The sequence below is a fragment of the Manis pentadactyla genome, chromosome 11, assembly GCF_030020395.1.
Source record: "Manis pentadactyla isolate mManPen7 chromosome 11, mManPen7.hap1, whole genome shotgun sequence".
Classification (NCBI taxonomy): Eukaryota; Metazoa; Chordata; class Mammalia; order Pholidota; family Manidae; genus Manis; species Manis pentadactyla.
In genome coordinates, this window is record NC_080029.1 from 106,056,745 (window position 1) to 106,084,085 (window position 27,341).

Consider the following 27,341-nt stretch of genomic DNA (forward strand, 5'->3'; position numbering starts at 1 on the left):
ACCTCAACAGGATGGTCACTATTTCAAAAATGGCAATTCTTCCCAGGCCCACAGACAAGTAAACCTGCAGACATTACTGAGAAGGGTGAGTCCCATTCCTTCTCCATCTCATATGATGTGGCTTGGTACCATCTGGATCCGGGTCCCTTAGGCATTTAGTATTCTTGTGTTCACAGGACACTGTGATAGCCCCTACCTACTAGGTCAGTGGACAGTCCACCGAGTCTTTGTGGCCACCTGAGTTTGGAAGGCCATTTGGGGCTTTTTCCCTGCGAGTGCTCCCAGCCCTGGGAACTTACCTCTGCCCTGTGCAGGGGCATGTGCATGCCGGTAGGAATCTCTTTGTCTTCTTTGCTTGTTCAATCAACTATTCCAGAAGACAACCTGAAAGAGTTCTGCTGTTCCCTTTGGCCTAAGCCTTCAATGTCTTTCCCACACTGATAAGGGGTACTGTCTGTCATGTGCTACCAGGTTCTCCTTTCTCACTCAATGGTTAGTGCTCCCCTAGACAGGGTCTCTGGCTGGTCTCCAGGCACTCTGAGCCATTTATTCTTTCAGAAAGTAAGCACAATGCCCAAGGCCTCCGAGCCTTTCAAAGACTGAAAATATTTGCAACCTGAAAAAATACTATGGTCCCAAAAGACAAAAAACTGCAAAAATGAAATTATTTCAAGAATAATTATAAAATTCATCTCATTTTCATAGTAAAATGACTACTTAATGTGGGATTTGAGCTCATCTTAGTATATTTGATATGATGGAGGCTAGGATTTGCAAAGGTCTTGAAACCATCCAAAGCTGGTTGCTTCAATTCCACAGTCTCTTCCAGTTACCACTTTTTTCTTCTCTGCTTTCTTCCTGAAGAAATACAACTGTGTCTTCCTCTCCGGAGGCAAGGACCATCTCTGTATCTCTGAAGATCTTATCAAATGGCCGAGGCCATGAGGCCCACCAGAGACAGCATGGATTTTTTAGAAGCTCTGAACAGACCACTTTCCCCCTGCTTCCAGGGTGAGCACTTCCCTTCCTCAGCCCCTTGCAGCCCTGTAAGACGTTTTGCTTTCTCCCACTTCCCTGCAAGCCTGAGTCTTTTCTCCTAGACAGTTGGTTCTTTTGTGGTCTAGGAAGCAATCCAATGCTGGCAGCAGGCTGTGGCAGGGCCTCTGGTCAGCAAACAGGGGGGATCAGCTTGACCTGAAACACAACCCAGTCATTTGCTGGGGTGGTTTCTCTTCCTGGAGCACTGACCACCCTCCACTCAGAGAAGGCAGATGGTGGTCCAAAGCAGCACAGGAATGAAACTCCAGCCCTTGGCCCGTGGGGCCTTGGGCATTTGAGAGCCCTGCCTTGTGAGAGGCCACCACGCTCAGGAGAGGCTGGCTAGAGAATCCACACACACACACCTGCCCCCGCCCACCCCGCAACACAGGCGCACACCTCCATCCTGTCAGGCTGGGCAACCACACCCACTCATTCGGGGCCACCCGCCTCAACCTCATTAAAGCCGGTGCCGAAAGGGGCAGGGTTGTTTTTCAGACTCCTTCAGCAGGGAGTTCCTGATCAACACTGATAGTGTGAGGAGCTTGATTTCACCCAACTGCCAGAGATTAATTAGCTTGATTCCCAAGCATAATTCCTAATTAGGCTCAGGAAGAAACGAAAGAACACAAAGGAACTATTCTTCCCCAAGAACCACCTCCTGTCCGGGGGTGGAGGCGGAAGAGCAGGAAACCCAGCAGAAGCAGGTGAGCAAGTCCTGGCACCGGAGTGCCTCCTGCCTGGTCCAAACCCAGGGCCACCAGCCCGGAGCCCAGACGTGAGGAGGAGGTGCCTTCCTGCAAGGATCTCACATGAAAACGTGCGTTTGATTTCTTTCCTCTCCCTGCCTAATGCACAGAAAGGCGCAATTAAGTAGGAGGCTTTGAAGTACCTGCTCTGGGCCTGCTCTGCCACCGGGGGCTGAGAATGCCAGCAGAGACTTCAGCTCCATTGGGCTGGGGGAGAAAGGCTGGATGAGGAGAGGGTAATCACCCTGGGACCTGAGCAGAAATAGAGAAAGGAACTATTTCCTGCAGCTGGGAAGCAGGAGCCATCTCTTACTGGCATTTTTTAGAACTTTCCAGCCAGGACCCACAGCACAAATGGCACTTCAGTGGTGATGAGGAGGGAACGGGAGGTAGGAGGAACCTGAGACTTAGCAGCCACGAGATTTGACTAAATTTAAACACTCTGAGCTTCAGTTTCCTTTTCTGTAAAGTGGGGAAAACTGAAATTATACTAGCTCACATGATGGTTATGGAAATTAATTGAATTTAGAGGCACATGGCACAGAGTTAGGCATTACCTAATTCCCCTAATGAAAACAAGGCAAGGGGGCAGCAAATCAAAAACTACTCACACACCTCATCTTCATTCAAAAGCCATCTTTATTAGAAATACTGACCCTGCCATCACCGAGATCACAGGAGCATGGAAGACAGAGGAGAAGTGGGGGGTTGCAGAGAGCAACCAGGGAAAGACAGCGGACTCAGGTACAGAAAGACAAGGACCCTGGCCAGGGTTGACTGCCAGGGCTGGGAGGCAAAGAAGGCTGTCGGGAAGAGGTGGCACAGCCCTGAGCCTGCCTGGGAAACGAGAGTCTGATAGATAGCTAACGATGTGCTCAGGAGGCTTAGTAACACAGGGGTCTCTGCCACCCGCAGAGCAGGAAGGGGTAGAATGCCCAGCCTCGTCCCCATCACCCAGCCCACATCCACACCAAACATGGTTCCCATCAGCCCCTTCAGGTTTCTCTACACGTGACCTTTGTTTGCATCCTAATCCAAACCAACTACCAAAAAACAGCAGTGAGACCCATGGGCAAATCTGGATGCTGACTGGACACTTGATGCTATTAAGAAAATAATTGTTTATATTTTCAGATATGATACTGATATTATGGTTGTTTTTCTAAAAGTCCTTGTCTTTTTTTTTTTATTAAGGTATCATTGATATACAATTTTATGCTCAGGTTTCACATGAGTAACATTGTAGTTACTACGTTCCCCCTATTATCAAGTCCCCACCACACACCCCATTACAGTCACTGTCCATCAGTCTAGTACGATGCTAAAGAGGCACTACTTGTCTTATCTGTGCTACACTGCCTTCCCCATGCCCCACCCCCTATATTATGTGTGCTAATCGTAGTGCCCCTTTTTCCCCTTATCCCTCCCTTCCCACCCATCCTCCCCAGTCCCTTTCCCTTTGGTAACTGTTAGTCCATTCTTGGGTTCTGTGAGTCTGCTGCTATTTTGTTCCTTCAGTTTTTTTCTTTGTTCTTATAATCCACAGATGAATGAAATCATTTGGTACTTGTCTCTCTCCTCCTGGCTTATTTCACTGAGCATAATACCCTCTAGCTCCATCCATGTTGTTGCAAATGGTAGGATTTGTTTTCTTCTTATGGCTGAATAATATTCCATTGTGCATATGCACCACAACTTCTTTATCCATCTACTGATAGACACTTAGGTTGCTTCCATTTCTTGGCTGTTGTAAATAGTGCTGCTATAAACATAGGGATGCATATGTCTTTTTGAATCTCTGATCTTGTTTTATTCCAGTAAATTCCTAGGAGTGGAATTCCTGGGTCAATGGTATTTCTTTTTTTAGCTTTTTGAGGAACCTCCATACTGCTTTCCACAATGGCTGAACTAATTTACGTCCCCACCAGCAGTGTAGGAGGGTTCTCCTTTCTCCACATCCTCACCAGCATTTGTTGTTGTTTGTCTTTTGGATATTGGCCATCCTAACTGGTATGAGGAGATATCTCATTGTGGTTTTAATTTGCATTTTTCTGATGATTAGCGATGTGGAGCATCTTTTCATGTGCCTGTTGGCCATCTGAATTTCTTCTTTGGAGAAGTGTTTGTTCAGCTCCTCTACCCATTTTTTAATTGGCTTACTTGCTTTTTGTTTGTTGAGGTGTGTGAGCTCTTCATATAATTTGGATGTCAACCCCTTATCAGATATGTCATTTATGAATATATTCTCCCATACTGTAGGATGCCTTTTTGATCTACTGATGGTATCCTTTGCTGTACAGAAGCTTTTTAGTTTGATATAGTTCCACTTGTTCATTTTTGCTTTTGTTTCCCTTGCCCAAGGAGATATGTTCATGAAAAAGTAGCTCATGTTTATATTCAAGAGAATTTTGCCTATGTTTTCTTCTAAGAGCTTTATGGTTTCATGACTTACATTCAGGTCTTTGATCCATTTCGAGTTTACTAAAAGTCCTTATCTCTTAGAGATACATACTGAAGTGTTTTACAGAGGGAATGATAGGGTGCCTCGAAGCCTTTACTTTTGTAGATGTTCGAAATTTTTCATAGTAAAAAGTTGAAAGAAAGACAGGAAGGAAGGGAGGGAGGAAGAAAGAGAGGGAAGGAAAGAAGGAAAAAGATTCAGCTCAAGTGTCCTGAAACCTTCCTTGATCCCCACTTTGGCAGGGGAAAAGCCGGCTGTTTTCTGCTCAGCCAGAACAATGAGGCCCACTGGGAGAGATGGGAGGGATGACCAGGGGGTAACCAGGCTGTGAAGTCCCTCTGGGAACCAGCCCACAGCTTGGAGAGATGGTAGAACAGGTGACAGTGGAGGGGCCTAGCACAGGCTGTGGTACGCGACCTCGGTACTGAAGGGTTATAGGACCTGGAGTGGGCAATAGAGAGGGGCACATGGATAGCTGCGAGGAGGAAGCAATGTGAGCCGACTTCCCTACCTAAGGAAAGGGTGGCAGCAGGAGGGCACTCCAGGAGTATTCTTTTTGAAGGAGAAAGAGGGCCTGCTGTGCCCCCAGGTACCAACCAGGTGGTATCTGGGTAGACACAGGCCACCCAAGGCAGTTTATGGTCTGGAAAGTGGAAGTGTCTGTTCCCCCACCAGCCAGCAGGTAGCCCTGGTGTGAGTGCTGGGCATGCCACCGGCCAGGGCAAAGCTTCCCGGACGTGTCTGCCTCCCGGGTGACACCACCACCCTCACCCCCCAGGTTTTGTGGGACTGGAGTGGGCCCAGGTCCCTGAGGCTTCTCCAGAGGTTCCCAGGGGGACCGAGACCCCTGCTGCATTTACTCTCTCCCAGAAGAAGGACAGCGTCCTAGAACAGCCTGCATGGGAGGAAAAAAATGTGTGGGGGTGACATGTCCAGATCTGCCTACTAATTTGGGGAAAAGTGGATTTTGCAATAACCTGGATGACGTTAAGTGCTTGGGGGCCTGGGTAGACCAAATGTTTAATATTTGGAAAAGAAGCTGTCTAAACAGAGTAATTAGGAAGCTCCTTTGTAGTGATATGAAGGAGATGGATTGGGTTTATCCGACATCAAAGGGCAGGAGATAGAATGCAGAGTGAGCCCATGGGCAGTGAGGGTGAGTGGGACTCCAGTAGGCCTGGGGGGGTGCGGGGAGGTCCCAACAGTGGACTGCTGTGAAGCCCCCCCAGTAAAATTCTCTCCCACTCATGTAACACACTTCCTAAAAACCTAACTCTCAGATTAAGGTTTAACCTCCCAAAGCCGCTTTTCAAAAGCAGTGTTTACCACCAACCAGGAGAAACACAGGGGCCCGCCCTGGGAAGGAGTGTTCACAGATGCTCCGTCCTCCAGATAAACTGACAGGAGGACGCCAGGCGGCTGCCGGGCACAGGGAGCAGGCAGGGGCTTTGGCAGTCAATGGGACTGAATGAGAACCTGCTTCTGCCTTCACTGGCTGGGTAACCCCAGGCAAGTCACTTAGCCTCTCTGAGCATCACTCCCTTGCTTGTAAAGTGGACACGATAATACCTAAATCACAGAGGTGCGGTGTCAGTGGGGAGGGGAGATGGAGTAAAGGAAGCAAGAGGAACCTCTGGATGGGCCCTGATGGAGACCTGCTCACAGTGTCCCTGTACACGCTACACCCTCCTGTGCCAGGGCTGTCGGCCAGTCCCCCGCTGCACAGCCTGCCAGCTCAGCCTGGCCTGTTGGGACACAGGAAGACTTCTAAGGTTCATTTAACCCCCAGATTCAGTGATTCTACATCTCAATCTCACATTTTGAAGTGTCTATGCATATAATTAAATGATACGTGGGATTTGCTTTAGAATATTCTAGCAAAAAAAATGTATGGAGTAGATGAAAGAAGAATGTCAGAATATTGGTAACTCTTGAAACTGGGTGAAGATACATGAAGATTTATTATCTTATAATATATATGATTACATATATACACATATATTCTTCCCTACTTGTGTGTCTACTTGACATTTTTCATAATAAAACATGAAAGTCACAAGAATAAATTTCAGCGTCTTGTAGCTCCAGTTCCCTGCCTTGTGGAGCGAAGCTGAGGCGATGGGGCTTCCTGCCTCTCCCTCCAAAATCTGGGGTCTCCTGAAGTGACAGATATGATGCAGGGATCTGTAGGAGACACAGGAGACCAGAACATAGACCAGCAGGAGAGGCCAAGAAATTAATGAGAAATTCCAGCACAATTCAACAAGTGCTCCCCCGGGACTTGAGGGAGCAGCTGACGTGGACGAGACAGGGTGTCGTGGAGAACGGGCCATGGGGCCAGAGGTACCACCCACGATACACACGGATTCTTACACTTGCTAATTCTAATTTAGCCCACTCAGCATCTTCTGAGACAGTTGGATATCCACTGAATGGACAGGACAAGAGTTCACTGCAGCCGTTGGCCTGGGTCCTCTCGGTGGACATACATCAGTCTCCCAGGCAGACCTCAGTTCCATGTCCGTTCCCTCATTCATTCAGCTACAATTAATTTTTCATTTCTTACAGTTCTGGAGGTCAGGAATCCAGAAGTGCTCAGTCAAGAAGCTGGTTCCACGGGGCACTGGTGAGGTCATCGTACCCTCCAGGAGCTCACAGTCTAGCTGGCGAGGCAGGGAGGTTAACACAAAGCTACTGCACTACATGAGAAATCTTCAAATCATCAGCCTTCACAGGTGTGACTCCTTCCTAGTAGATGAAATGGTGCTTTGCTAAATAATACTCCTGTGTCCGCCAGCCAAGCACACACAGACTCTAGAGAATGTACAGTTTGGTACTTTACTCCTAATCCAAATCAAACCTTACAGCGCATGCAGGTTGCACAGTGCAGGGCAAGGTGAGTGTGTTGAGGCGAGCCCCCCACTCTGTGCTGCTCATATCCCCTTCCCAGCTCCACAATGCCTAGGGTCCTGTGAACTCAGTCCGAAGAGCTGATCAATGACTTGTCTACCAGGGTGCCTGGTAATGGACACCTGCCCCCTTCTCCACTCACTCTTCTCTACCTCCTCCTCCTCCCCTGGGTCCTGCCTCTTCTTCTTGTCAGAGTTTCTCAGTCACTCAGCATCATGCTGGGTGGACACAGGGAAAGGGGCCAGTAGAGCCTGCAGGTGGAGCATCTGTAAACAACCAGACCACAACCAACACCCCCTACTGTAAGCACACCGCCCTGGTGTTGTCATGCTCCAAGACTTTACATTCCTTAACTGACTGCCCTTTGATTGTCCCAGCTTCGGGGTGTGCATGGACTCAGGAAGGGGGTGTCTGTGTATGGGGGAGGAGACTGCTGGGAGTTGGGGCTGGGGTGTGAACCCTGCCCCTCCATGTTGTAAAAAGTGGGAGGCAGCCATCGCAGCCCCCAATGAATGAGGAAGAACTCACAGCCAAGCTTGCCTCCTAGCTGCTCAGTGAGACAGCGGAAGCAGTGGGGAGGCAAAGCCCCTTTAGGAATTAGGTGACTTAGGCAGCAAGAGACCCCAAACAGTTTTAAAATGGAATTTCATCCCTTATGATGATTAATTGTGCAGCTGTGGGTGCTGGTCTCCTCAGACCCAAGAGGTGAAGGCCGCCGAGAGGAGCCATCTGGGGCCAGGCTGGGTTGGCCTGCTTTCTGCTCCTCCTGTGAGCCCTGCAGAGTGCGAGGGAGGCCTTGAAGCCCAGCCCCGCAGGCAAAGAGCAAAGGTGGAGAGAACCACAGAGGATCTGGGCTGAGGTGTGGTGTGTGGGTCGGTTTTCCAGGACGATGATAAAAAGGTGATGAGAGCCAAACACCTGAGGGGCCAGCCTGGCGCCCAACCCTGAGGAGCTCCCACTAGCTATTCAGTGGTTGAGTGGCTTAATGAGCCCAAAAAAGAACACAGGACAGAGAGTCCAGTTATTTGGGTCTTGCCTTCCAGATTTTTCTGCCAATTCACTGTGACCCTGAGCAACTTACTTAACTTGTTAGGGCTTCATTATCCATCTATGTAAATTGTAAGTTGAAAAGAGATGGGAACCAGGTCCGGACCTTGGGAGGCAAGGCCTGGAGCCCCACTTCTGTCTCTGTGTAAGTCCAGGGAAAGTAATATCCATGGCAAAATATCTCTAAAAACTGAAATCAGTCAAAGAGAGAAATTAAGTTTAAAACCTGTTTATTGCTTACAAAGTGCAGTCCAGCACCGTCTCTCTCCCCTGCTCCTGAGGAACCAAGCAAGCAAGCCAGCCCCCTCCCCTTAAATTCTCAGGTTTAGACACACCCTTGGTTGCCCAGGTAATTACCCATTGACATGGAGATGAACTTCTCTCCACCCCCCGAGGATATGCAGATGCACTAAAGCCAGGCGAGATACTCTGGAAATGTTACAATTTTACCCACAGGCCACCACTCCAGAAATCTCGCCTTACAATCTCCTCATTCCCCTTCTTCCGCAGTGGTCCCTGGGCTAGAAAACTGGAGCACTGTGACCAAACTAATGACATAACAATAGCAACAGCAATAAAATTATGACAGTCCTCAAGCCGGAAGATTCAGCTAGGTTCAAAGTCTTACGCAGATTAAGTCCAGAACTCATCCATGCCATAGGCAGGCAGTGGCTGAGGGTTCAGAGCAATCATCATGCGGCAGCTGCAGCCAGGGGGCGATTGAGGCTGCAAGGGCTGTAGGAGAAAATAACCTTAAGGGCAGTAAGATACATGCTTTAATGACACCAGCATAGGCAAATCTTGTCCATCAGGTAGGATACATGCAAGAGAGTGGTCCTGTGATAGAACAGTGGCAGGAATGGGATCTCGTCCTGGTCTAGGATACCAGACTTTCACCCCCCTCCCTGTGGGAGTTACAGATGGGTCAATATGTAGGGCTACGGGAGGTACATGCACTGGCCATAAAGATTAAACAAAACTTCCCCACCAGATGCTCTTACCTCCTGGATGTTTGGGGAACACTACCATGACCTTTGGGCACCACTCAGTTGTTATTCCAGGAATACACAGGAGGCCAGCTTCCAGGCCTTTCCTCGAAGGTGCCAGAAGGGCCAGCCATCACTGGTCCATGTGTTGAAATGTCCAGGGACAGGTCCACTCAACAGTGTCCCCAGGGCTTAACGCAGTAGGGTTGGCAGCAGGATGTTGCTCTGCGGGCCATATCCTGGCAATAGCTCTTCTTTGGTTTGGACGTACAGTTGTGTAGGAGAGACAGCAAGATGTGTGAGCATACCCACGGGGCTCAAAGCTCCTTTACGTGGCTTCTCATTCAAACACCGCAGCACTGTCCATAGGCAAACTGACCACCCCCTTAAACTATTGATGTCCGACTTCAGGCCAGATTTCAACAAACCGTTGTACCTCTCTATCATGCCTGCCCTGGTAGGATTATATGGTACATGATTTTTTCCACTTTATTCCTAATCACACCCATTCTTGTAATGCATGTCTAGTAAAGTGGGTGCCTTCTTCACTCTCAGTCACCTGCGGCCGGCCATAGGCTGCAAAGAGAAGCTCCAGGCCCCTCTTGGTGGTTTGCTGATCTGCACGACGTGCAGGAAAAGCAACCAATAGTCCAGTAGCTGTGTCCACGTAAGTAATGGCATACCGATATCCTTCTGATATGGGCAGAAGCCCAATATAGTCTATTTGCCACCTGACAAGGGATATTGGCCCCCTTACTATAGTCCCATGTTGCTGTGGGGCTCAGTGTAAGTCCCTCTTAGAGCACACAAGGCACTTCTTCTGAGCTCTGCTGACTTCTTCAAAGGTCAATGGCAAGCCCCACCAACGGGCTAAGCCCACATTGTCTTTTGCCCCATTGTGCAACAAACGCTGGTGCAGCCATTGGGCCACATCAGAGGCAGGCTTTCCTTGTAGTCAGAACACCTGGGCCAATATGCCTGCTTCATCATTCCCTGGGGATGCCAAAGCAAATGGCCAGTCACATGATATACAGTAACAGTCTTAGTCGAACCAGATGCCATAGGTCTTGCCACAACTCTTGCCCCCAAAGGGGCTGGTGACCAACCATCCAGTTGGCATGATACCACGTCGGTAGCCACAGGGTCAAGCCCTGATAGATGGCTTAGCTGTCAGTGCAGACAACTGGGGGGAAGGCTCCTGGGTGATCATGAGCCATATTGCCCACAACTCAGCCCATTGACTGCTCTTCCTGTCTCCATCCTCCATACATATTGTCTCAGTCTTAAGATGGAAAGCCACAGCCCTCCACTTGGGGGGCTGCCCACGACTGGAGCCATCTGTGTACCAAGCATCTTCAGGTATAGGGGCTTTTCCCTCCTGATAAGGAGTCTCGTCTACCAAGGGCTGAAAAGCAAGTTCTTCCTGCTTCCCACTGGTATAGGTCACTGGCCCCACTAAGCGTTGGAGTTCTCCACTTAAGGGGCTAGTAGAGAGGGTGCTGCACTGCTATAAATATGTGCCCCATTTGGCCAGTGTAGGCATCTTTGCCACACCACTTCGTGGCCTTTGGGCCCAGTCTTGCACCCATCCCACGATGGGACATGTGGTTATTACCTTGGTTGGAGGTGTTCCAGCAATGGGCTCCATAGCCAACAAGGCATGGTACACAGCAGCCAGTTGCTTCTCTATCAAGGTGTACCAGACCTCTGCTCCTTTCCATGGTTGTGACCAGAATCTAATAGTTTGGCATGTCCATTCAAGCCGCTGCCAAAGACCCCATCCATAACCATCTTCAATTACATGAACATCTAGTTCACAGGGCCTTGATGAGTCCATTACACTCAAGGCCTGTATGGACTTGACTGCCCGCTTGGCAGCAGTAAAAGCAGCTGCACATGTCTCATCCCAGTCCCACATGATGCCCTTTCATACCAACTGGTATAAGGGCTTCAGAATTTGTGCCAACTGTGGGATAAACACTCTCCAGTAGCCCAAAAATCCCAAAAACTCTTGTAATACTGCCACAGTGGTAGGGGTGGGGAAAGCCTAGACCTTGTCCTAGGAACTGCCCCTTCTAAATCTGAAAGAGAATCAGATGTGAGCATAATATCATCAAGGTAGTGATAGAACCGCACTGTTTGCAGTTTCTTCCAGGTGGCCAAGTCCTGGGCTACAAGTCCGTGACGGATGGTGGGACTGTGGAGGTATCCCTGTGGAAGGACAGTGAATGTCCACCGCTGGCCTTCCCACATGAAGGCAAACTGTTCCTGGCTTTCCTGTGCCATGTCATAGAGAAGAAAGCATTAGCAAGGTCTGCAACATAATGATACATTCCCAGTTCATGGCTGAGGGTATCCAGAATGTCTGCTATAGAGACGACAGCAGCATGCAAAGGGGGTGTGACTTTATTCAGTTCCCTGTAGTCCACGGTCATATGCCAGGAGCCGTCTGGCCTTTTCACTGGCCACACTGGGGAATTAAAAGGACTATGAGTGGGCTTTATGATGCCCACCCTCTCCAACTCTGTAGAGTTTCTCCAATTTCCTTGTGTCCCACAAGCAATTTATATTGCTTAGTATTTGTTACCTGCCAAGGTACAGGCAGAGCTACAGGTGGGTGCTTAGCATGTCCCCTCAGAACTACCTTCACCACACATACCCTCAGTCTGCTCTCCCCTGCAGTGGTCTGTAACCACAGGCCCTGCAGGATATCTACCCCCAAAATAGATTCAGGGATGGGTGAAATGTACACAGTATACTCCTTTGGGGGTAAACGCCTTATCCCCAATGGGATTTGGGCTTTCTTCACTCTAATTGCCTTACCTCCATAGCCATCTATCACAGCACGGGTCCCAGGAAAACGCACAGGGTTGCCATGAATCAAAGAACACTCAGCTCCTGTGTCCACCACGTTGTACATTCACAGGGGACCAATGAGTTGCTAATTCTACATGTGGCCTCTGGTCCCCACCATGTCCCCCAAGGTGGGGACTTTGACACCCCCTCAGTCTAACCCTGATGCCCAATCATCCTCCTGTGGGGGTGAGGGCTCGGGCAAATCCTGAGTACTGTCCCCTAGGAAGTTTTGCAGGGACACAGGCCAGTCCTGAGGCCTTGACTCCAATTTCTGTGTCCTGGAGCTCAGCGGCTGGAACTGCTGCTCTGGCTTTAATTGGTGCCACAGTTCTAACAAGATCCTATTGGGCTGCCCATCGAGTTTTCTTTCACTACCCTGGCCTTTATCAAATCAACCCCCATCTGGGTCCTCGAGACCTTCACGGGGCCTCTTGCACTTCTCCTTTCAATCGTGGCCCGAACTTCCCTCCGTGCCCTTACTGTTTCAACCTCCCCCAGATGTGCTAAAGTACGAGTAGCCTCACTTATGGGTCACCCTAGGTGTGGGGCAAGGTTATTCACTAGGGACCCAAAGAAAGATGTGGGAGCAGATTACAGCACCAGGTTTCTCATTCCTACAGTGAACACCTCCCCATCAGGGCCCTGGGGGTCCATATTATGGATGATGCTCTTCATGCCCAATTCCCACAGTACCTGTTGGAGCTCCACATATGTTCTCCAAATACTGGGAAAATATGGTAAATCACCCTGATTAGACCAAACTATCCTGATGGCAGCTGTCAGCCATTCCAGGAGGGTCTGATTCCCTGAGGCATGACGAGCATCTTGCCACTGCTGCTGGAGGGAAGAGTGAGTCGTCAGGGAAGCCATTCTACTCATTTCAGAACCCGACACAACAATGTTTTCCACCCCCATATCCCAGAGACGTAAAGGCCATGTAGGCAGAGATTCCGATGGCCTCTGCCTATGCTGGATGCTCATGTCCACCAGCTCATCCTGGGTGTAGGGGCAGAGCATGGAGGGCTCCACAACCTGGGGAGGGGACTGCTCCTCCCCAGAGGAGCCTGCGGTTGTTTCATTTTTATTTTCTTAATTACAGCTGGGCGGGCCTATAATACAGGAGCAGATTGTACCTCTGGTGGGGCCTGGGGAGCAGATCCGCCAATGGCTCCGCCTCCTCCTCTTCTCCCCCGGGCTCCTCCACCAGCGGCTCCTCCTCCACCACTTCTGGGGCTGAAGGCACTAATCCTTCCTCCCCTCCCCCACGGCCTCCTGCACCGCAGCTTTTCCTGCCGCCTCCCCCCTTTCGCTAAGGAGTCTTCTAGGAGCATGACCTGTCTTTTCAGTAACTGTCCCTTGTATCCCATAGGTTATCGCCCAGCTCCTCCAAGCGATGCTGAAGTGTGTCTCTCTCCCCTGCCTAAGCCCCCTCTCTCCTTGATAACCCTCTCAATAATAATCTTTCTCCTGTATAACATTTTCCACTGTCTCGATGAAAAGACACCCTACAATGCCAGCTGCTACATGGCCCCCGAAAGGTCTCCAAGCAGTCTTCCAACTTATGGAGGGCTAATTCTGAAGCTTCCGGTGTTTCCACCCTTCCCCACTTCTGGGGAAGGTCCCACCCCTCTAGGAGGTACATTACCCTAGACCAGTTCCCCACTAGGGGTTGCCAACTTGGAAGCCCCACAGCTGGGGGGATAATAACAGGTGAAGCGGCACCCTCTGCTGCTTCATCCACTGGGGCCTCCCCACCATCCACAGGAGCAGCCCTCCCAAAGGTCACACCCATTATGACAGATTTTGGGTTCAGAGGCACCCTGCCGACTGCCACCAGATGTAAGTCCGGGGAAAGGAAATCCCAGGGCAAAATACCTCTAAAAATTGAAATAAGTCAAAGGGAGAAATAAAGTTTAAAACCCATATATTGCTTACAAACTGCAGTCCAGGGCTGTCTCTCTCTTCTGCTCCAGAAGAAGCAAGCAAGCAAGCTGCTCCCTTTAAACTCTCAGGTTCAGACATGCCCTTGGTTGCCCAGGTAATTACCAGTTGACATGGAGATGAACTTCTCTCCACCCCTGAGGATATGCAAATGCACTAAAGCCAGGCGAGATACTCTGGAAATGTTACGATTTTACCCACACTCTGGCACCCCACTTCTCATGACCCAGCCTGACTGCCGGACCCCTCTGATAGGGACAGCACGCTATCAAAGCACATGCGGCCATCTTGGGGCTTATCAAAGAACCGGGGCACCTCACATCCTTCCAGAGTTTGCACCAAAGGCTGTCATAATACCTGTCCTGCCTGTGTGCTCCGGACTTCCGGCATGTGCTCCTTATCTGCCCTAATGGTTCTCATCTCATGTCTGTCCTTGGCTGCTGAAAGGACCACATTTGTTTTAATTACAAGTAAGACCACTGAGTGCACTCCTTGGGGTGGGGTAGAGACAGCCTGGTGCAGTCCCCAGAGGTGGCCTGCCGGCCTCTCTGAAGAGAAGATCCTAAGTTTGTGTTTATTTTTAGACAAAGACAAGTGATCAGAAGGACACTTGGAACCATGCCCTTCAGGGGACAGCCAGCTTAGGCTCTCACCCCAAGTGCTCAGTGACTTTAATGTATCACTCACGGGACACCGAAGCAGAGCTGTTCCCTCTGCCCTTCAGGAAGGAAACGTGGAGTCTGGGCTCGGAGCCCATGAGACAAGAAAGGACTTTTCAGAGGTGGGATTCAGGGGAGATGGCCGATGGATTATTTTTAACATTTGCTTGATTTTTCAAACTAGACCTCTCCTTCCTGGGAGGGCTCTTTCTAGACATTAGCTGCCTCTGTTGCCTGCCTGAGCGTCTTGGTGCATCCCAGCTTCGGAGCCCTCTGACTTTGCCCTCACTCGCCACTTTCAGGGCACCGCCCTCCTCCTCGTCACCCAAGCCCCAGGCTCGCACACCTGGCCCAGCCCACCTGTAACGTACAGCACTGGGGCACCCCCTGCTGCCTGGAATTGTCATGACCACTGGGCAAAGGGATCAGTTTGGGGGCTTGGGTGGGTTCACATCATCGTGTGGGCACAAACTTAGTGACAAGCAATGAATCAAACAGAACTTCCAGCTGACCACAGGCCAGCAACCTGCTGTGTGCTGCAGAGAAAACAGGGTAAGACAGACCAGCTCTGCCAGGCAACAGCCAAGGGGGACACAGCAATGCCACCCCTGGGCCACATGTAGCCTCCCTGCCTGGAAGCTCCATGCCACGCACCACTGCCTGACCACCTTCCGGCAAGCCCCCAGGCTCTGGGCCAGCCTTTCTCCTCTGAAGGGAGATTCAAAAGTCCCTAGGAGAAGGTTAGGGGAGGCAGCATCAAGGTGCCTACCCGGCAGGTCCTGCTAGTGAGACAGGGACCCTGGGCTTAGACAGAGTAGGGTGAGGGCCTCTGGAAAAAACAAAGCAAGGTAATCCATTGTGGGATTTGCTTTAGCCTAGTAAACTAGTAAAAACAGGAAGGATTCCATCTTGAAAATAAGATTATATCTTAAAACCCAATTAGTTAAAAAGTAAGTTTCTTAACAAAAAGACAGTAACTCAGCCCACCTTGGGAGCAAAGCAGGCAGTCTTGAGTGAAATGCTCCCAGACCAGGAAGCCTCTATCCTGGGAGGAAATCAGAGCAGTAAAATTCTTGTAAATAACCAGGAAGACTAATAAGACACTTAATGTCTCTTCAAAGATAAACATTTTGGGACCACTTAACAGGTGTATATCCCTAGCCCTTTGTCTCTCAAGTGCCTATAAAATCCCCAGACAACGCACCACCCCTGGGCTCTCTTGTCCCCTCCTGGCTTGAGCCAGGAGCTCTGTCCTCGCGCTCTCTCTAAACAAAAGCCTCTGCCTTGCTCTCCTACCTTGAATGCTTGCGAAGTTCATTCTTCAACCCCATGAACAAGAACCCCAGCATCACTAGGCTTTCCTTCCAGTGTCCGCTTGCTCTCCCGTGACTGGGTGCTGGCTGATGCCTTTGTGCCCTACTCTCTGCCCGCATCCCACTGAGAACCCGGGCTGCTCTTCTGTCTCCACAGGGCCAGAGCCCACTCTCTCCAGCCCTCCTGCCCAGGACCAGGGCTGACTCCCCTGTGAGGCCCAGTGGGCTCCATGCCCAGACCCACCATCCCAGGGGACCACCATAATATTTCAATTTCTTTTAAAATCAGAAGGAAGAAATAAACTTTTACATTGAAGAAAATATTTTTAATATTAACATGTTCACCTTTATACCAACAGAGTTGTAAAACATAACCTTAAATATTATTTTGATGGATAAAAGGGCCCCATGAAGGCACAAATGTACAGAGCCCCCCAGTCCTAATGGCCCCTGGATGCGGCCACCCTCCTGAGCAGCCATCCAAGGGCTGGCAGGGCTGCATGCTGGTGGAGGCCAGACTCCGTGCATGTGCCAGAGGTAGGATTCTCTCTAGAGAGCCTCATGTGGTTTCTTTGCTTTTTATTTTCTCTCTTAATAAAAATGTGTAATGTTTACATTGTCAGAGAACAAACAGACCTTGGCTTGTGTTTCACGTCTTAGGAAATGGGTCTCATGTACTTTTGGCTGTTTCTTCATGTTCCTGGCAGTGAGAGGTTCAACCCCCTTTGGATGGAGGGGCGGTGTGTCCCCTCCACCCGCCCTCCCCTCAGTTGCTCTCTCTGGAATCCCTGCTTTGCCTTCCAGCTGGTCCTGCCCGGGTTCCCAGACCCGCCCCAAGGCAGTCCGAGGACTCACAGTTCCACCCACCAGCAGCCGGCCTTCTTTCTACAGGACAGCCTCCACCCCCTAAGTGTCCTCAGCCCTGGCCTTCTCAGCGGTTCTAGCAACATCTTCTGCTTCGCTTTTGTTAACCTCCCTCACCGTCTTAGTCTGCTCAGGCTGCGGTAATGAAGCACTACGGACTGACTGGCTAAACAACAGAACTTTATTCTCCTCCAACTCTGGGGGCTCGAGATCCCACATCAAGGGCTGGCGGGTTGGATTCTTCTGAGGCATCTCTCCTGGCTTGTACGTGGCCATCATCCCGTGTCTTCACATGCCTTCCCTCTGTGCATCTGTGCACTGATTTCTCCTTAGACACGAATCATTGGTCTAATTAATCATTGGTCAAACCCCCAGTGACCTCATTTTAACTGAATTACCTCTTTAAAGACCCAATCTCCAAATACACAATCTGTGGTTCTGAGGGTTAGCACTTCAACATAGGGATTTGAGGGGGGACACAATTGAGCCCATAACATCCACCACCACTCCATCTGCATGCACAGAAATGGCTGCCAGACTACAGAATGTAAGTTTGTTAAGGGTGACAATCTGGTAGGTACCAGGCAAGACAGACAGCTTTGAGGGCTTCAAGTCAGGATGACAGGAACCAGGGCTGCTCATAGGCAAAGTACTACTGAGGCCTGCCAGGCATTTGCCTAGGGGACAGGGGGAGTCTCCATGGATGGGCCCACTAGCCCAGCCATTGAGAAGACTGCCTCTTGCCCCTTGTAATGTAGTTCTTATCAGTGGGAAGCATGTAGTGCCTCTTGATGGGACTCTTTCTACTCCAGGTTTACAATAGAAAGCAACCCTCCCCGAGGCCTACCTAGCCCACAGTGCCTCCACCCAGACATTACCCGCCTTTTCAACCAAAAGGTCTGATCCTTGTTCCAATAATTATTTGGTGGCTACAGCTCCAGATTCACGAATTGAGTTTATGAAGTCCTCCCAGAGGATTCTTTCTCAAACCTAGTTTATGCGTATCATCCAGTCCTTGGGTAAAACATTCTTGGAAAGATGCGAATGTCTGAAGGGCCTCGCTGATGACGCCCCATGCCGACCTCCCAATTTCCTGTCCCACCCCTCTGGCTGCTGCATGCTCAGAGGAGCCAAGTTCATTCCAAAAGCTAGGAGTAAAGTGAGGAAGGTTAATTTTTTCAAAAAAAATTATTCCCTGGACTCCAAAGTCAAATGCAAATTTTAAGAAATATTTTAAAGGTTAAACACTTTGGCATTTTGCAAGCTGGTGTTCCTCTCCGTCACTACAGTTCCAGGTCTCTGTTCTTAGCCAGTCGATTTTCCTGCTAGTAAAATAAGAAAGATCTGGAGGATCACTTTTTAATCTTTCCCATTTGGGCAGGAATCCTCCCTGATCCTTCCTTAACCCTGTCCGCATTTTTCCTGGGGCTGGAAGACCGGGAGACACAGCTGTGTCACCCCTTCAAAGCAAACCTCTCTGCTTAGGCCTCCAGACGCTGAGCGGGCTCCGGAAGAACACTAAATCCCATCCCGATGGCCACTCGGCCTGCGGTCACTTGTGCAGAAAAACAAAGCCCCTGAACGACCCTGGCCAGAGCTTCCACTCAGAGTGAGCTGCGCTCTTTGCTGCCTGCCTGTGCTAACAAAATGAATCACAGCCTCCTCTGCTGTCTGTCCGCTTCCTGGGAAGCACCTAGAACAAACAGGAAGCCTTTCTGGGAACTTCTGTAAGAGATTCCCAAGAGCTGCCTCTGTGCCGCTCTCCTGACAGGCTCACCTCCCCAAGCTCGAGGGCCCTTCTCCTCCCCACCAGACCCAGGGCAGTTCAGGCCTTCATACCCTTGCAGGTGCATTGGCATAAACGCTCGCATTTCCTGTGCTCATCCACCTAACTCTGCCCAACTCAGGACCTCAGAGGCTCCCCATAAATATCTCCCAGGCCTGTCTGGGAGCCTCCAGATGCTGTCCCACCTGGGCCCACTCACAGTCCTCTCGCTGGAGCCCCGGGTGCTGTGTGTTGATGAGGAAACACTGAAACCGCCATCCCCACCCCATGGCCACCCTCAGTGAGGTGCTACTGGGGGGCCCGCACTTCTTCAGAGCAGCACCCTTGAGCAGCCAGATGGTGCTGAGCCTCCCCCTGTGCCAGGCTGGAGCCACACAGCTCAGCATGGCGGGGGGCCCTGGGCTCTCTCCCGGGCCGTGTCTCGGCCTCACCCTGACCCTGGAGCCTTTACTGGTGCTCTGTGCCCCACAAAGTCCCGTGTGCAAATCTGCACAGGGGACAGACTTTGCTCCTGGAGGAGGTGGGGAACAGGCCCCACACTGTGCTTTCACACCCCAGATCTCCCATCTCCGTTCCCAGCCACCTTTACCTGAAACACACTTCTTGCTTCCTCCTTCCCCATGCAAGGCGGCTAATGCTACTAGGGCTGGAAGCTGCCAGTCCACAGAGTCACAGATGTAGCCATGCCTGGAACCCAAGACTAGGCTCAGCAGGGCTCCACCGGCTGCGGTTGGGGTCTCCACCTGCAGCCCTTCTCATCTCTGGTGGTCCTGCTGTCCAGTGCCACACCGTGGCTCCTAGTGGTAAGTTGACACTGGCCTGGGTTTTTCATGGTTTGACAGCTCAGGGATTGCTATGGAGAGCCCCCGGAATGCCCTATAGTAACCCAGTGAATCAGGAAATCTTGAAGCTGGAGGGACCTTTGCAGCTGACAGCCCGACTCCGAGCCAGCACCCTCCACCAGGTCCACCTCGCCTCTGCCAGCTTGCAGCCAGTGAGGGAGACTGCTTAGGATGTAGCCGAGCCTCCCCTTTGGTCGCCAAAGAGGGAGTGATGCTAACAGTAATGAATAATTCTGGAGCTCTCTGATGGGCCTGGCGCCATGACAGGCCCTCAGGTGTATGACAAAGGGTTTGCCAATACCTCATATAATGGAACCAGAGTCTACCCAGCTCACGGTGTGGGTATGTTTGACACCAGGAGGAAGGGGCCCTGGAAAGATCAGCTTACTCCCAACCTTCACCCCTCTGGGCCTCAGTCTCTCCATATGTAAAATGGGATAAGAGTACCTATTGCATTGGAGGAGTAAATGGCTATATATCTTAAATTCATGAAATATTGCCTAAAACCATGCCTGGTACATAGTAAGTGCTACATAAAATAATGTTAGTATGTTAGTCTGTTAGTCTGTCAGTCTGGGTCCGATTTGAAGAGAAAAACCCCACAATAATTTGAACAGGGAAAATTTAACACTACCAACTTAGCAACTGTAACAGAGGATTGGAGTAACACTAAAGAATACAGGGCTAACAGACAAAAGGACCAGTCACTTAGATCCCAGGAAGAGCCCCCCCACCAGCTCTGAGAGCCAGGCCTTGTTGCAGAGCCAGGGCAAGGCTTGCTGATGGCAGAACAGTCACTGTGGTATCACAGCTGGGGACCCTGCTGCAAATCTGTCCTACGGAACTTGCCAGAAATGTGCTCTCTAGGGTGCTGGGGAAAGCTGTTCAGGTTGGCATCTCACCCACGTGGGGAGGGGTCTGCGGGAGCTTCTGGGTGCTGTGGGTAGCTGTGCACTGCGAGAGCCCGGCACTGGAGCCACCAGCCTGCAAGAGCAGACGCCCGGCCTGCGGCAGGAGGGCCGGTGAGCCAGCCAGAACAGCCCCTTCCCCCTGCCCTGTGTCTCCAGTGCCTCTGCTCCTGCCTGGCACCTGCAGCCAGAGGAAGATATTTAAAGGGCCAGGTCCAGTCTCACAGAGCAGGCAAAAGGGCTGAATTTGAAGCTGAGAGGCAGTAAGTCAATAACTGTCACAGACGCTGTTATTCTTTTACTGATGTGCAGTGTTTTGTGTACATACTCTCTCTTGGAAGCTCAAGGACAGAGAGACCATTGAAGGAAACCTGGAGGAACCCTCAGCTTCACCACACTGGCTTCAGGGCTTGAGGGGCCCAGGCGTGGACTGCGCTGGTCGGAGGCTCCAAGGAAACACAGCCTGGAGAGGTGCTGGAGGAGCTTCAGTGTCCGCAAGACCGGTGGGAGCATTAGCATTGGGCAAGAGGTGCTGTTCCAGCCAAGCTCCAGGGCTACGGATGTTTCTGGAGGCCTAGTTTCCTGGGGGGACACCGGGGCTGCAAAAGACCCAGGAACTGCCAGAGTTTGCTGAGGCAGCCCTCACACCTAACCCTCTGGGGGCAGTTCTCTGTTTTGTCAGGGGCATTGACAAAAGAACAGGATTTGAGATGCAAGTGTAACGGGTGCTATTGACCAAGCGGACAGAGGGCCCAGAGGACAAAAATACTTGGTGAGTTTGCTGCTCATCGTGGAGCAAGGTGCAAAACGGTTTGCTCCAAGTTCAGTGAACCCTGGGGCCACCCAAAGGACCTCAAAAGTCACACTTTCTCCAAAACAGCCTACAACTTTTCCAGGATCTGGGGCAGATCACACTGCTCCACATCCTTGCTGTGAAGTGTGGCCCGCACTCCAGGGCATCCGCTGCTCCTGGGAGCCGTTCAGGAGTGCAGCCTCTCAGGCCTTACCCCAGAGAGTGACCCAGACCCTGTATCTTCTGACGCCTGGGGGATTCATATTCATGGAAGTGCTACTGAGAAGCACCATTCAGTTCCGGCTACATAATTTACCGGGCCCAGTGCAGAACGAGAAGGTGGATCCCCTCGTTAAAAAATCAACAATTTCAAAACAGCAGCAGCAGAATTCTGGTTTGAGATTCTTTTTGTGTGTGTGGTAAAATATACATAACATCAAATTTGCCATTTTAACCCTTTTTGAGTGTACAATTCAGAGGCATTAAGTACATTCACACTGTCACACAACCATTGTCTTCATCCATCTCCAGAACTTTTCCATCTTCCCAAACTGAAGCTCTGTACCCCTTAAACAACACCTCCCCACTGCCGTGGCCCCAACGCCTGGCGACCACAGTTCTCCTTCCTGTCTCTATGGTTTTGGCTCCTTAGGTTCCTCGTGGAAGCCGACTCAACACAGCATTTGTCCTTTCGTGTCTGGCTTAGTCCACTGAGCAGAATGTCCTCCAGGCTTGTCTATGTGACAGCAGAGTGTCAAACCAAGTGTGGGACCCTTCTGCGCACAAGGACCCGAGGGGCTGCACAGGTCACACAGCCTGACACTCCTCTGTAAGAGTGGAAGAAGCTATTTCTCAGAGTCACCAAGAAAGAACTGCTCCCTGTTTCCTTAAATCAGAGGTTGATTTTGTTTTCTTTCCTTTTTTTTAGCATTTTTCAAAGCCAAACATGAGAAACCTGAGTACATGTCCCTAATTAGAACCATACTGCCATGCGGAAGGCATTTTCAAGGTGTGAAAATGTCAGCTCAGCCTGGAGGCTTCCAGTAGGAACCGGGGAGAGAGGAAGAAAACAGCTATCTCCAAATCACAAGTCCAGGAAACACACCCACCGTAACCTATAAAAAGAACAAATAGTTCCCAGGTCCAACTCCTTTGAGATTCAGGTCCAAACCCCCAGATGGATGGTGTCAGGGAGGCAGATAGCTTGTTGGTCTCCATTATCCTCCTGGCAGACAACTGTAATTTCTCTTTGGCAAGGGCTGGGCACAATAGCCGTGTGTTCACGTACTGACACGGGTGACACCACGAAGTGTGACTCTCCAAATATATGGCCAATCCCACTGTTGGGATTGCATTTACTGACAAAATGCCCCTTATCTAAAATAATATATAAGATTTTATATTATTTTCAAAATCATCAATGTTTCAGTGTTTCCAATAATTGGTACAGTGTTTTACCAACTGCTGCATCACTTAAGTGGGGGAAGCCTCACCAAATCAGTAAAATAAAACTGAATTGCATCTTTTAAACTTAACATGTGTTATTGCTTCCAGCACATGTAGAAATTAGGTGAGACAAATGTCAGGCAGGAAAACTTCAGGATCTTTCACAAGGACCCAAAAATGGTTTTATCATTAGTTTATTAGTTTCTATATGGAAATGGAAGATTTTTATAGTTCTGGGAATGCCTGCTCTTTCTCCACCGCAGTGACATCTTGTTTACACCATCATTTGCTCAACCGACTCTGCCCTCATAATTTCCACCAGAGTAAACGTCAACCCTGATTCTGCAGATTCTCACCCATTTCAAAACTGCTGCATTTAAGTAAATTCTTGATACCTTATCCTGCTTTATCCCAGGCTCTTTAAACGCTTTATAAAGAAACTTACTGGGACCTGTGGAAACAAGCAGTTCTGATATTTTCTTTTTGAAGATAAGTCGCAGAAATGCCGTGGTTTGTTACTTGCCCGAGTTCCCAGGCTCCCCACCTCCCATCTCAACCTCTGTTCCTGGGCAATAATCCCCTCTGATCACAGCCCAGGGCTGGAAGGAAAGGCCAGGGTGGAAGGGGAGCTGCTCCGGAAACTTCCACAGCCCCGTGTAATTATAGCACAAGCACTGGCCTGTCCAGTCATTGCCGCTCAGCGCGTGACTCCGGGCCTGGCACGAGATGAGTTCGCCCAGTGTGTCTGCCCTCAGGCAGGGGGGAAAACAGGGACTTGTTTTCCTCCCATCTCCAAGGCTGCATTCCAGCCTGACCTGGCCACAGAAGCGCAGAAACCCACGGCTTCTTGGCAATTCAATGGTTTTCACACATCTATTTTTGAAAGCCTTGGAAACAAGTAACCTGGGGGATCAGGGTGGTTGGGGTGAATTGTTTCCAGAGCTCTCCGTGCAAAAGGCCCTGTCCTGGCAGGCGTCCTAAAGCAACCTTGAAGCCAAAAGGCCAGGACAGGCCGCGCTCTGCAGACCTGCCCCTCACCGGGTGGGGACCCCAGAGGCACTTTGAAGTCTGTCCCTCCACCCCCCAAACGACACTGTAGCTCAGGCCTCGGTGCCCCACGTGGTCAGCACCTCCTCCCCACTTCCTGTGTGGGTACCCCGAGCTTCCCCATGCGGGATTCCATGGCAGCGGCGGGGGAGCCGCCTGAAGCGGAGGGTGGCGGGCAGGGAGGTCTTGGGATCCGACCCGGGGAGGGAAGGGAAGACGCCGCGAAGACGGGGGCAGGCGTGTGCGGAGGCTGCCGTCTCTACTGGGCGTCCCTCGGGCTGCTCGGGGACAAAGGGCGTCCGGCCTCTTACCCCCGTCAGTCAGGCTTCGGTGTGGCCACCCCGGGAGAGGGTGTGGCTGGGGTGAGGCGCCCTGTGGGGCGCTGACAGCCAGGCCTGTCTGCGGGCAGCGTCCCAGCAGCTGGGGGCGTGAGCCCTTCCTTCCCGGAGTGGGACCCGACCGCACCCCCGCACGGGTGAACGCGCTCCATCTTGCAGCGTCTGCAATTTTATTTTTTAATTGAGACGAGATTCATATAACATAAAATCATAAAAATAACCATTTTAAGGTATATAGCTCAGTGGCATTTAGTACGTTCAGTGTGTGCAACCACCATCTCTATCAAGTTTCAAATATGTTCATCATCCCGAAGGAAACTCCTACCCATTCAGCAGTCAATGCCCCCAGCCCTGGGCAAACACCGATCTGCTTTCTGGCTCTCTGGATTTACCCATTTGGGGCATTTCGTATCTATGGAATCATTTAATATGTGACCTTCTGTGCCAGGCTTCACTAGTGTAAGGCTTTCACGCTTCATCCACGTCGTGGCACGTGTCAGTATTTCGCTCCTTTCAGTGGCTGGCTGGTGCCCCCATCAGATGGAGACACTGCATTTGGTTTATCCATCCATCTATTGACAGACATTTGAACTATAGCACGTCATCTTTTCTAAAAAGAACTCAGGTTCAAAGTGGAAGTTCTTGATCTTCAAAAAGATGACTTCCCCTCAATTGGAAGCAGGAAAAGCCTCCAGCCTCACTGTGTGGGTGGGACATACCATGAATTTTCATCCTAGGAGGGGCTCCTGCTCAACTGGAAGTCCAGTGCCCACCAGCCTTCCTGGACCTGAGAGTGGCACTTCAAGTTTGTCCCTCACCGTCCTGCACCTTCTGCATGCCAGGGTGGCCTTGGCACAGCCTTTCCCTGCTCAGGCCCATTTTGGGGAGACAGGGGTGCTGCCTGCTGCTACAGGGAGCAGGGGGACTCTGCTCCAGGGAACCAGCTTGAGGATGGGGACTTCTTGCTGCCCCAAGCCCTGGCTCAGCTCCCCTTTCCACCATCTTCCCGGGGTGCCGATGGTAGTCTTTTCCCTCTAGAGCCGCCCTCCTTGGCTTGAAGCCGAAGCCACCTTTCCAGCGGACATAGGATGTCCTGGCTGAACCATGTCCTCCCAGCCTCAGCCCATCAGTGACGCTCCACAAGGCCCTCTGTCCCAGCTCCATTCCCACCTGACAGCCCAGAGGAGACAGCTGCCCTCTGTGACCCCCAGGCCTGGGTAGGGCGAATCCTGGCTGGGGGGGTGGTCACATCCCCGACTGTCGTCTGGCCCCTTGAGACAGTCTGCCTGGCTCAGGCTGCCCATTTCTGCTCCCCTACTTCCCTGCCCGCCTATCACGGCTTCTTGCTCTCAGGTACTCCAAGGTGCCCCAACCTAGCACTGAGGTGCTCAAAAACTTTGTTGACTGAAGAACCTGTCTTGGAAATGTCAACTCCATACCTAAGAGGTTCTTTAGAAAACCGTTTCTGAGCGGACTCCTTGCCATTCAGTGTTCCAGTTGTGTCTGCACATCCTGTGACCGGCCCTCCCTGCAGGGTCACAGTGGGCATTGCTATTCCTGTTCTGCGGATGAGGACACTCGGGACTGAGCCCAGCCCGGCGGGAAGTGGAAGGCCAGGCTCTGCTCCTGGGCACCTCTGGGACCAGCTCTGCCCCTCGTCTCTGAGCTGCCTCTGCCCATCAGGTCAGCTCTATTGAGAGCTGACTCTGTGCCAGGCTTGGGGCTAATCTCATGCTCAGGCTGAGAGAAGAGCTCCGTTTCTGCAGAAGTTTGAACACATATGAACAACAATTTGTATCATAACCCAGGCAAACATCACCCAAAGGACATTCACCAGGTGAAAATCCTTATGGTGAAACCCTCTTCAGGAAAACAAAGCCAGGCAGCTGCAGGAGGGAGCAGAGGGCAGTGCACTCCACCCCGTCTGGACCCCGATGCCCTCCTAGAGTGGCTCAGCACGCTCCCTGCAGTCCTTACTCAGACCCGAGGACAGGATTGAGCTTCCCTGTCTCTTTCCCGGCAACAAACATGGCCTGGCACAAAGTGGGTGCCCAGAAGTGAGGGGTAGATAAATGCTCTGGAAGGGACGCTGCAGTTCGGGGAGGAGGAAGGGCAGGGATCGTAGCGCTTGAAATGGAGACACAGACGAAGACATTTACACAGTATTTTTCCTTAACATATGGATGGGGTGCAGGGTGTCTCATTTCTCTTTAGGATGGTGAACAGAGAACAGTGCATGCCTCAGAAACAAACTCCAGAGACCAAGCGCCTGCTGACCTGCTCACAGTGCCCCCAGCCCCATGGAGCTACGTGGTCCCAGCAGGAAACAGAGCTGCTGGCTTTATCCCTCCCCTGGGGATAGTTGTGCTTCCCCTTGCTCCCTCCTGCTCTCCTCCCCACCCTCCCCAGAAACCCCAGGGGTGGACAAACAAAGCCCCCCAGGGGCACCATCTGGCTGGGTGAGGGCAGAGGGGGAAGCTGGCCCTGGCTAAGGTGGCAGGGGTGGCCCCTTGCACTGTGACAGGGAGGCTTAGATGACTGTGGGGGGCGGCCCATGTCCCAAACAGCCTGCCACCATGCCTTTCTGTTGCACCATGTTCTTAATGAGAAGCTCTGAGGTAAAGGGTTTGTGACTGTTCTGGGGCGAGGACAGAGAATGCTCTGGAGTCTTGGACAGTGGTAAGCAGGGTAGGCCCACACAGACACCGAGGTGGAGGGTGTGCACACAGTGGGCAGCCTAAGGGTCTGAGCCAAACAGGAGAGAGCGAGAGAGAGGGAGGCAGGAAAGCATCCCAGGGACTAGGAGGCAGGAGAAGGGCCCTGGCCTTGGAGAAGCACCACGGTTTCCAGCTGGGTGCTTGGCCCTCCCACTGCCCAGGACTCTTACCTCTGTGTGCCTTGTGGACCTGGGGGAGGGGGTAGGTGTTGACAGTCCCTGAGTCAGGAGGTGACCCTACCATGGCCACCTGCTTGGCAGGGGCACCATAGAAGTCCCTGCAGCTATAAGTAGGTGCTTATCCAAGCTCATTCCTGCAGAACCCCCGATGGACAGGGAGGAACTGAGGAGCGGCACTGCGGGTGTGAGGAAGACAGACTGCGCTCCAGAGAGCTGGGAGCTTGCAGGCACCACTGTGCGGGGCACACACACACGCTGTGGGTGCCACTGTGCTGCTGGGCCTGACAGTCCCTTGCATTCCTGCTTGCCTGGAAGGGGGGCACCCAGCCTGGTTTCTCTGCTGTGAAATGACTGTTTGAGGCCCAGACTGACCTGAAGGTTTTTTTTTTAATTCTTTACCCATTCTGTCACAGAGGGAAGGGGATGCTTTGTGACTCAAAGGATAAAAGAGAAAAAGGAGG